At 43.2% G+C, this 10,492-nt stretch overlaps 1 long non-coding RNA gene and 1 pseudogene across 1 annotated transcript; one reads left to right on the forward strand and one right to left on the reverse strand.

Annotated features, from left to right (window-relative positions):
- Positions 1-3,234: 3,234 nt before the first annotated feature.
- LOC119617903 lies at positions 3,235-3,679 on the reverse strand. The gene is made up of 3 exons (XR_005234357.1): positions 3,618-3,679; positions 3,329-3,528; positions 3,235-3,249 (listed from the first exon to the last, which is right to left on the reverse strand). It is a non-coding gene; the product is annotated as an uncharacterized LOC119617903 (long non-coding RNA).
- A 5,640-nt stretch (positions 3,680-9,319) lies between these two features.
- On the forward strand, positions 9,320-10,492 carry LOC119617848 (annotated as a pseudogene).

Below are 10,492 nucleotides of genomic sequence, written 5' to 3' on the forward strand. Positions count from 1 at the left end.
ACCCCTTCAACCCTGAGGAGACCCTAACCCTAGCCCTGGGCCAATGGGCCCTAACCCCTTAAACCCTGAGGAGACCATAACCCTAGCCCAGGGCCATAAGGCCCTTATCCCTTAAACCCTGAGGATACCCTAACCCTAGCCCAGGGCCAAAAGGCTCTAACCCCTTCAACCCTGATGACACCCTAACCTTAGCCCAGGGTCAAAAGCCCATCATCCCTTCAACCCTGAGGAGACCCTAACCCTAACCCAAGGCCAAAAGGCCCTAAAACCTTCAACCCTGAGGAGACCCTAACCCTAGCCCAGGGCCAAAAGGCCCTAACCTTTTCAACCCTGAGGAGACCCTAACCCTAGCCCTGGGCCAAAAAGCTCTAACCCGCTAAACCCTGAGGAGATCCTAACCCTAGCCAAGGGCCAAAAGGCCCTAACCTCTTCAACCCTGATGAGACCCTAACCCTAGCCCAGAGTCAAAAGGCCATCATCCCTTCAACCCTGAGAAGACCCTAACCCATTCCCAGAGTCACAAATTTTCTCTTGAAATACCACTGAATTTGTGCTTCTGACATGTTTGCAACAAACATAACTGCAGTAGAGAACTTCACTCAAGATGGAGATGGGCTCTGGACACCTGTGAACAGTTTAGATCAGGGGTCTCCAATCCTGGTCCTGGAGGGCCACTATCGTGCATGTTTTACTTGTTTTTCTGCTCCAACACACCTGGTTTGAATCAATGCGTGATTAAAAGACTTCTGCAGAACATGAAGAGGTGATTTACCCACTGAATCAGGTGTGTTGGAGCAGGGAAATAAGTACAACATACAGGATAGTGGCTCTCCGGGACTAGGGTTTGCCATCCCCGGTTTAGGGACTATTTTGAGAGAATTTCCTTTGCAGTAATTTATTTATGTATTATTTTTAAAGATGTTCAAAATTCAGGTGACACAAGAGCAAGGCCCCATGACTCATTTGACTACATCGTAACCCATCAAAAACAGTGAGGGACAAAAAAAAACTGCATTGATTACAAGAATTTCTGTAAAAGTTTCTGAGCTGTATTTTACAAAACCAAGGAGCTCACTTTATAAATTGCACATTTTTTGTTCACTTTTTCCACCCTAAAAACCAAACAAACTGTCACGGTTTAAAGGTTAGTGGTTGGATCCAGAATGCAGACAAACTAAAGACCTATATTAAGAAACATAAACGCTGTCATGGCAGCAAAACTAACAATGGTAAGAACTTCAGGGAGCGCGATCAGACGCAAGAAACACCAGCCAGTTCCATTATGCAACAATACACAATGGGGAAATTAAGAATATAAAGAGACGACTGCCAAACTAAAATGACAATCACCTGGTGACAACTAGGGACAGGTGAGAGTGGGCGGGGCAGGAGGGAATTGAACAACACTGGGGAAGACATCGAGGTTAAGAAAATACATGAACGCAGGGATAAAAACCAAAACCACACAGGAAAGACCAAAAGAAGATGGAAAAACATGAACAAAAACGCAGAACCTGAAACAAACAAACAAAAGACGCCAGCTGGATTAACTTAATCTCTTTATGCCAAGAGATGTTGTATCATTTGTAACAAGAACACCTGATTTCAATCTCCTTTTATTTTACACTTACAAAGCAGTGAGAAGCAGATGTTTTTTTGTTTGAACTGGAAAGTTACGCTGTTTTGATGTTCTCCAGAAAAAGTTTAATGATCGGACATTTTATTTCCCTTTTTCTTCTTTTCAAGGAAAAACGTATTTGTCTGAATTAAATTGAATGAAATTGCTCATGACATTACAATTATATAACAAAAATAGATAAATCTGTGTTTACTCATCCATGCACATTAACATCCTCTGGAGATATCTGGGCACACATGTACCCACTGACACACACACACAGTCAGAGTGAGTACTGCCTGCCCCACTGAGGGTGTGAGGGTGATGTCTCAGCTATACGCACCATCTCTATTCTTATCGCGCTGACGCCACGTACAGCGTCAACACACACTCGCCCCCTCCTCCACTACATTCCCTCACTCCCTCCATCCATCCTGCACTCGTTCTCCCCCTCCTGTTCTCTCCAGTAACTGTCTGAGTCTCACAATCTGCATCCTCCTCCTCCTCCTCCTCCTCTTCCCTGGTACAGGCTGGCTGCTCTCTCTCACACACACACACACACACACAGGTGTTCACATGCGCGCACACAGAACACATGCATCCACAACCGAGCAAATGTCCTTTCTACACACGCTGCTATAAATAGCACCTTTACTCACACACCACTTCCTGTTCATCGTTAGGTGAGTACACACAGGTTGCCCTCGGCAACAGTCCATCTACATTGTGATAGAAAGAGGAAACGAAAAATAAATAAAAAGGAGCACCGAGAGAAAGAGAGAGGAAGGACCCACAGTGACTGATTCTTATGAGCCCTTTCAGATATTGGGTTCTTTGTTCCTTTTTATTTATTTTTTTACCCGTTTTATTTTTCCCAAAAAGCTTGATTTTTTTTTGTATTTATTTGTGTCCGTGGTCTGAATAAAGCCTGTAAAATGAGTTATATAATGGAGTCACACAGATGCGCTCACTCTTTAACAATCTCTTTCTCTGTTTCTAAAAAGTCAAGCCGTCTGCGGCCTGACATTTAATTAATGACAGTAAACATAAGCAAACAGCTTATGTAATTTGTGTTGCAGGTCTTTAATCATACACCGATAATTTGAATAAATTAAATCTTTAACTGCAGCCTTACATCAAAATAAAACTCTAAGTACCCCAATTGTTTGTTTTTTTTCTGTTTTCAATGTGTGAGTTTTATAGCAGAGCATCGATTCGGTAAATGTTTCTAAAGCTGCAGATGAAACTAAAACATAACTTTTTAAGCTTTCTACAAAAGTTCAGCAACAGTGACAAAACATCCTCGATACGTTTGTTCCTTTGGCTTTTTTTTATTTTATTTTAAAGCGGTACAGTAGCTTTGACCTTTTGTGCTTTGCTGGTTTTATTTCTGAAGCACTGTAAATAAAAGAGCTGGAATAAAAAGTTTATTAATATATTTTTTTTACAACTTAGTCTTCAGGGACACCAAAGGTCGCCTGAGTCAACTGAATTTTTGTTAAAAGAGAACATCTTGATGTCAGGATTCGTAAATATTCTAAAATGAGCAGCTCGGCGTCAGACAGACACGGAAGACCAAGATAATAGGAAGTGAGTTTATTTTACAGTGAATAATTACAGGAACCAGGAACCTGGAAGCAGAGGACGTGGTAAGTATTTCCTTGGTGAGGAAGGCAGGTAAGTATTATATCCACAGGTGGGAGGCCTTACTGTGCGAAGGATGATCCACGGCACGGAGGTGAGTCCAAACGTAGGTATTTCCCGGTAACAGGTTGGCAGATTCTCCAGGAGGCAGTAGGTAAGTATCCCTCACGAGGCAGGCAGACAGGCACAGGCAAACAGATAGGTAACTTATCTCCGAGGCAGGTGTCCACAGCAGACCAGACTGGGTCCACGCAGGTTAGGTAGTCCTAGGTAGGTAGAAGCACGAAAAAATACAAAAAGCTCAGAAAGGGTTCACTAAAAAAGCTCGTAATTCACAAGAGGCTTAGCGCATTACCACAGAGGCAAAACAATGCTCCAGCGCTGGTCTGGTTCCCACCACGGCCTTAAGTACCAGCTGCCTTCTGATGAGCCTGATCTGCCACAGGTGTAGAGGGAGTGACGAGGAGCTGCCAATCAGCCGTCGAGACGGCCCACCAGGAAGTACCAAAAATACTAAACCTCCAGAATCACCACACTTGAACTATTAGTACCACTCTGTTAAAATTGATTTAATGACTTAATGACTTAATGCCAATCCCCTGTTAAGGTAAAATATAACGTCTGATGATGTTTGATGCACTCGTGTAACCTTTAACATTGTGTTTATCCGTTGTTGTTTTTTTAAGTAGAACTAAGGAGCTGATACAGAAGTTTGGATCGGCTGAAGTGACATGTCCACAGATTTTTAAGCAGAATTCATTTAACAGATCAAAATCCACTTAGGAAAAGTTTGTTTGAACAATTTACAGGCTTGTACAAATCCAGGTTTTGGTTATTAAGCAAAGATGGCTGTGAAAACCTTTTTAATCACAATTCAGTTGGACTAAAGGACATTATAGGCCTGGCAGAGGTTTGAACTCTCCAAATGTTTCTAGTTTTTTCTTTTCTTTAGGTTTTATATTTGTTTTGTCGGGTAGAAAACCTGTTTTGTGTTCCTGGTTGTTGTCCGGTCAGATAATTAGTGTTTTGGGAGCCTGGGTCTTAAAATAATTCTTGAATTGGTCTAAACGTAGCTGAAGTATTGTAGTGAAGCAGTTTGAAGGTGTTGTTTCTCCATTTCTTCCCTCTTGTGTTTATTTTCACCCCTGACATGCAAAGAAAAATGATCAGCTGCTGGCTGTATTTTTTTTTTTAACATTTAAAACAGACCCTGAAAGTTAAGCGGGACGTATCTCAATCAGTCAGTCAATTCCCTCTCCCCTCAAACTCCTTTTGCTTTCCCATTTCTTCCTGCAGTCGTGCTTCATTGACACATAGGGAAACCGTGTCTCCAAAAGGAGGGGTATCTGATCGATTCCAGGTCCTTTTCCCCCTCAACATCCTCCATCCAGCTTTTAACTTTAAACCAGGGGTGTCAAACTCCAGACCTCGAGCCTCCACTGTCCTGGACGTTTTAGTTTTTTCTGCTCCAACACACCTCATTCAAACGGTTCAATCACCTCCTCACCAAATCATCAAGTTCTCCAGAAGCACGTCCACGAGTCATCAATTTAAACCAGGTGTTTTAAAGCGTGAACATCTAAAACAAGCAGGAGAGCGGCCCCAGAGGAACAGAGTGTGACACCTGTGCTCTAAACTGCTTTGGTTTGAGGTGTACAAGTAGTGGGACTTAAATACAAGTAAAGGAGGCTGCAGGCAGGTATGCTTTGGAATCAACTGTGCTTCATTTAAGGATTAATTTCCTCTTAAACAGAACAGACCAGAGCTAACAGCAGCTGGAGTGACATCAGAACAGGCAGGAGTACAAGAATCTAAAAAAGGGAGTGCAGAAAACTAAGCTATATTTGCTGAGAGCAGGTAACGACTCGACTGATAAGACAAACGCAAACGAGACCAGGTGTGATAGAGGAGCAGGAAACAAGGCTGAAACAAACCAAAAGAAGACATGAAACAGAACAAATCAAGAACCAACAGAACCACTGAAAGGATCAATTCAAAAAGGGGCAAACAAATAATAATAAATGTGAACGCCAACCTTCATCCTCACATAATTTAAATTCAGCCACAAGTGTGAATATGTATCTAAATATTAATTTGATACTAAAAACTAACAAAAAGACAGATATGCCTTCACTTTGTGACTTTGTAACTGAGTCAGAGGTCAGCTCCTGAGACTGAGGTAGAGGCAGAAAAAGGCTCCCTCCGGGTCTGGGGTCAGCAGTAATGAAGGTGTGGCTTTGGTTTGTTGTGATGAAGATGAGGCAAAGCTTTGATTTCCTCCTGCAGCGATGTTCCAACCCTTTGGGATCAGGATCCCAGATACATGCAGCTAAAATGAACTTCCTCCTTCCTTCCTTTCTGGCATCTAATTCGGATGCTTTCTAGGTGGATGTTCTTCAGGCACGTCCCGCAGGGAGGGGGCCCCGGGGAAGACCCAGAACTCCCTGAACGGATGATGTATCCTCCCTGGGAACGCCTCGGGATCCCCCAGGAGGAGCTGGGGAGAGGGATGTCTGGGTTGCCTTCCTGGACCTGTTGTCTCATTGATCAGCAGCAGAAAATAGATGGATGGACTACAGTCATAATATAAAGTGTTTTTTTTATTAATACAGTAATGATTGCCATCTCTTTAAATCCCACATTTAAGCTGGGCGTTAATACTTCCAAGAGAGTGGGCTAAAATAGGAAGTTATTTAGTTTTTCATACAGTTTGGTTTCAAGCCGTGACTTTTCTTCTGACTTTCCGTGTCTGGTAAATCTAATTTTGTTTGTAGTGGAAAACAGACACCGACTGCCGGAGAGGAGGAGAGGTGAATCAGTTCAGAACGAAGCAAAGCAGTCTGCGGCTGATCTGCCTGTAAACCGAGAGTCTGGATTTTTCTCTGTTGATTCGTTTTTCTCGACAGCAGCTGTGCTCGTTCCCTCCACCTGCTCTCCTCTCTTCCCTCCCTTCCCTCCCAGCTGCCATGTGGGATGTGATGATGCTCTGACAGGCTTGGTGTCTGTTCTTGGAGGTGCTGGTATTTTTGTGCCACGGTGCCGGGGGCCGCTACAGGAATAGTGTCAAAGTTGTAGCGCATATTGTGTGGGTGGGAATCTGGGGAGGTGCTGGGACAGTTTGAGATGTAAGATATTAAGCTGTTGTGTAGACAGGAGGGAGACCAGGGAGGATTGCGTAAGTTGGCTCCCTGGCAGTAAATTTAGCATGGACTCGCTCACGCATAAATCTGATGAGCAGTACTATCTCAGTCGTCAGAGGCACGGTATTTTAGGATGCGAGTGTGTTTTGGCATGGGACACGGGGCGTATTTATTGTGCGTTTATTTACACGCAGTGAAGACTGAGTGAGGGCTGATCATTTGAGATGCAAAAAGCACCATTTGCATCTACATTATTCACCTCTCCGCTTCACTCTGCTCTCCGTTCTGCATCCTGTTGTTGCTATTTATCATCTAAATGGCAGATTGTTATGGACACCGGACGACCACAGAAATGATGTAACATCTCGCTGAATCTCATTTTCATTGCAGCTTTTACTTCTTGTTCAAGGTCGACGTTTCTTAGCCTTTTTATTTTTTCGCAAAGCCCCTCGTTTGTCAGTTTTCATGTGTGTTTTTAATTTCTTGCATAAATAAAACAGCATTTTATGATGGTCGATACGGATAAAAGTCAGTGCTTATTTTTGCTTCAGAACGAGGCATTTTCACATTGCAGCATTGACCCTAAAGTCAGTAAGAAGTTGAATGCAGAAATGGCAAAAATGGCAGCTGAACATCTAGCGTTTGAACTGATTCTGTGAAAATCTACCTGAATGCATTTTGTTGGCTTCAGTTAGGTAAAGCTTATTCCACTATAATCTGAGGATATGAGGGATAAACAGATGTTGTGATTTGTACACAACAGAACATGGTTGTAATATCTGTTTTGCAGTTTGTAAAATAAATGCTGCAGTGAGAAGAAAGAGCCGAAGTGTGAAACTGAAGAGAAAATCAGAGAGAGTTCATCTTTGGACAAAAGAGGAGGCAGACAACTTATCTTATTATTAGTGCTATTGTTGGTAATCCCAAATTAAATTCTTAATCCATTTTCCCATCAGGGATACTAACAAGTCTGAGAAACTCTCTGGAGTGAAGCACAGATCTGTCATTTATTACAAAACATCAGTCAACATTCATTAACAGTTTACATATCGTCAGATTGTTTATTTAGCATTAAAGGTGTACTTTACTGTAATTATTTGTCCTCATAGTGGTTCAGCCAGGCTTTCCAGAGAGAATATTAGAGGTTTCACATTAATTTGGTACACACTAAATAAAAATAGCATTAAATTTTGGATGCTATATCATATTGTGTGACAGATATAGTGAAGCAACACTAAAGAGAATTATCAGCATCAATTATACATTCATGGACATTTTAATGGCTGTCTTACATTACAATATTATATATGCAATATAATGGCCAATATGCTCGCAGAGGTTCAGCATTATTCATCAGTTTAGTTCAAGTAAACCCTTCAAACAAATAATTGAGAACATTTCTTTTGAAAATCAAGCCCCACAAAACATAAACTTTGTGTTTTCAATCAAGCTTTATTTATAAAAGCCCTCCCAACAGGCGTGTGGGTCAAGGTGCTTCACAGAGACTGACAATAAAAATACAGTTTACAATAAAAGTCAAGTGAAAGTAAAGAACAATTTATGATTCAACGTAAAAAGAGTGATAAAATTGGTGATAATATAGAGATAAAAATACTAATAAAAAAGCGGGCTAAATAAAAATAAGCATGTTGATAAAACTTGACATGTCTGAGAGACACTCAACTCCTCAATAACCAAGTAAAAATGCAAATTTAAAACAATCAGGAAATGTTCATCAAAAATAAAGGTTTCAGGTGTAGTCCTATAGGAGGAACCTGACCAGCCTCCAGTTCTGCTTCTAAAAAAATACCATAGGAACCACGAGTAAACCTGCACCCTGATGGGGGTCTGGTTATTTTATTATCAAATGAGTGCCTTTACGTTGACATAACAGAAAACTGACCACACACACCTGTCGCTGTGACAATAATTGTAACCAACACACAGGCTGGAAAGTAAAACGCTAAACGTAGGTGAGCGCAGCGAAGAATGTGCAAACTTAAGTGCATTCGTCAGTAGTTTACGCTGCGTTTCTCGAACGCCCCAGAGCAAAAAACTCGTTCAGAAATTCTAATCATAGCTCAAATTCCTTGTCACCGCTGTGTGTTTCTGCTAAGATTGTTTGTATGCTTATCATACGCAAATGTGGTTGGAAGCGACATCATCATCAGCGCGCTGTTTACATAAAAGCTGCTGGCTGGTTGACAAAAATGTTGAAGCTATAATCCCACCATTCATAGACCAGAGATCTAATGTTCAACATGTCTGTGTTGCTGCTTTTGAGGAAGGTTGTGAGTACAGAAACGGCATTGACCGTTTGTAATGATTTTACCTGGCGTTGGAGGTCGTGGGTCAACGGCGCGTCCTCAGAAGATCTGGGCGATAGGCTGGCACTGACGGAGACAGGAGGAAGATGGGTCGGTGGGTTACAGAATTGGACTGGACGGGACCCCTGGAGGCCGGAGAGCAAAGAGGTGAATTAGGTGGAGCGGGCGTGTAGGGATGAGGGGAAGGATGCGCGGAAAGGAGAAAAAAGGGTGAGCAGTGTGTGGGCGGAGAAGGCCAGCGAGGTGAGTGCGATGACGGGGACATGTGCAGGTTTGTGTCTTCCTGACGTGCAAAGTGTACACACAGTCCTCTCTTCTGCCCCCATATCTTTTCTCTTCCTCTCTTTATTGCGTCCCCTCACCCCCCACCCCACCTCCTCCTCATCATCATTCCCCTTTCCTCACCCACTCAGTTCCTTTATTCCTTCCACTCACTGGGCCCTGAAAAAAAAATAGGGCAGTCCTTATGTAAGGAGGAGAGAAAAGGCAGGGAGGGGTGCAGGGAGGGGGGGCTGTGAGCAGAAGGGAAGATTCAAACAAAGATTTCCGGAAAGAAACAAGCAAAGAAAGAGAAATGACTAAGGTCCATAATGAAGGTGACAAGCTTTTCCTCATGCGGACAGAGGACGGGACCATTAGCCATAAATAAGAACCACCGATAAGTGGAGTGAAAAACACTCATTTTTCATTAAAAAATTGGCACATGGCAGTGAATATTCTGTTCTTGGAGTCCATGTGTTAAAAGAAAGAAAAAAAAGAGAGAAAGGTTTACGCTTTGACATGAGCTAAAGTGGAGTGACTAAACGGCTCATCTTCATCACAGCAGATCTTACTGACGTTCACGGTGATCAGAAAACCACCAACAGTGGTCTGAGGAAGACTTTGTGCTCTGAGATTTCTTATGGTTTGGGATCTTTTTTGTTTCAGACGTGGTTTTAGTTGCATGTTTGCTAATCCCAATAAAAGGTCCCGTTTTATTTTGGTAGTCCCTGTGCCCGGCATGTTGTATCTTGTTTTACTTGTCTCATTAGTTTGCCCTTTCAGCTGAGATCTACTGCTTCTTATCAGCCTTAGTTAGTCCATCTGTTCACTATTCTGAAGGGCTTTTTTCCTTGCACCTGCCTTAATCTCTTTGCATTTTTGGTCTTATTAAGTTTTCACTGTCTTTCTCACCCCCACCCCCACCCCCCATCCTATCTCCTGCCTCCAGGATCCTGCAAAGCTGAAATAATACCTCAACTACAGCCCACATTTCCACAAAGGAACCTTAAGGAACCCCAGCATGGCCAGAACCAAACAGCCCAGGCTTCCAGGAAGCAGCTCGCCACCAAAGCCGCCCGCAAGAGCACCCCGGCCACTGGCAAAGTGAAGAAGCCTCATTGCTACAGGCCTGGTACCGTGGTTCTCAGGGAGATCCGCCACTGAGCTGCTCATCCAAAAGCTGCCCTTCCAGCGCCTGGTCCGGGAGATCGCCCAGGATCTGCACTTCTAGAGCTCGGCTGTCATGGCTCCGCAGGAGGCCAGCAAGGCTTACCTGGTGGGCACAGACCTGTGCGCCGTCCACGCCAAGAGGGTCACCGTCGTGCCCAAAGACATCCAGCTGGCCTGCAGGATCCATGGGGAGAGGACTTAGACTCACACCCCCACATTTAACACAACAAATATGCAACAACAGAGAGTCTTCAGTCAGAGGCTTCTTCAGAGCCGCTATAAGACAGACTCGCTACAAGAAATCCTTCCCGGCCACAGCCATCAGCATCTAT

Source organism: Kryptolebias marmoratus, linkage group LG2, assembly GCF_001649575.2.
Source record: "Kryptolebias marmoratus isolate JLee-2015 linkage group LG2, ASM164957v2, whole genome shotgun sequence".
Lineage (NCBI taxonomy): Eukaryota > Metazoa > Chordata > Actinopteri > Cyprinodontiformes > Rivulidae > Kryptolebias > Kryptolebias marmoratus.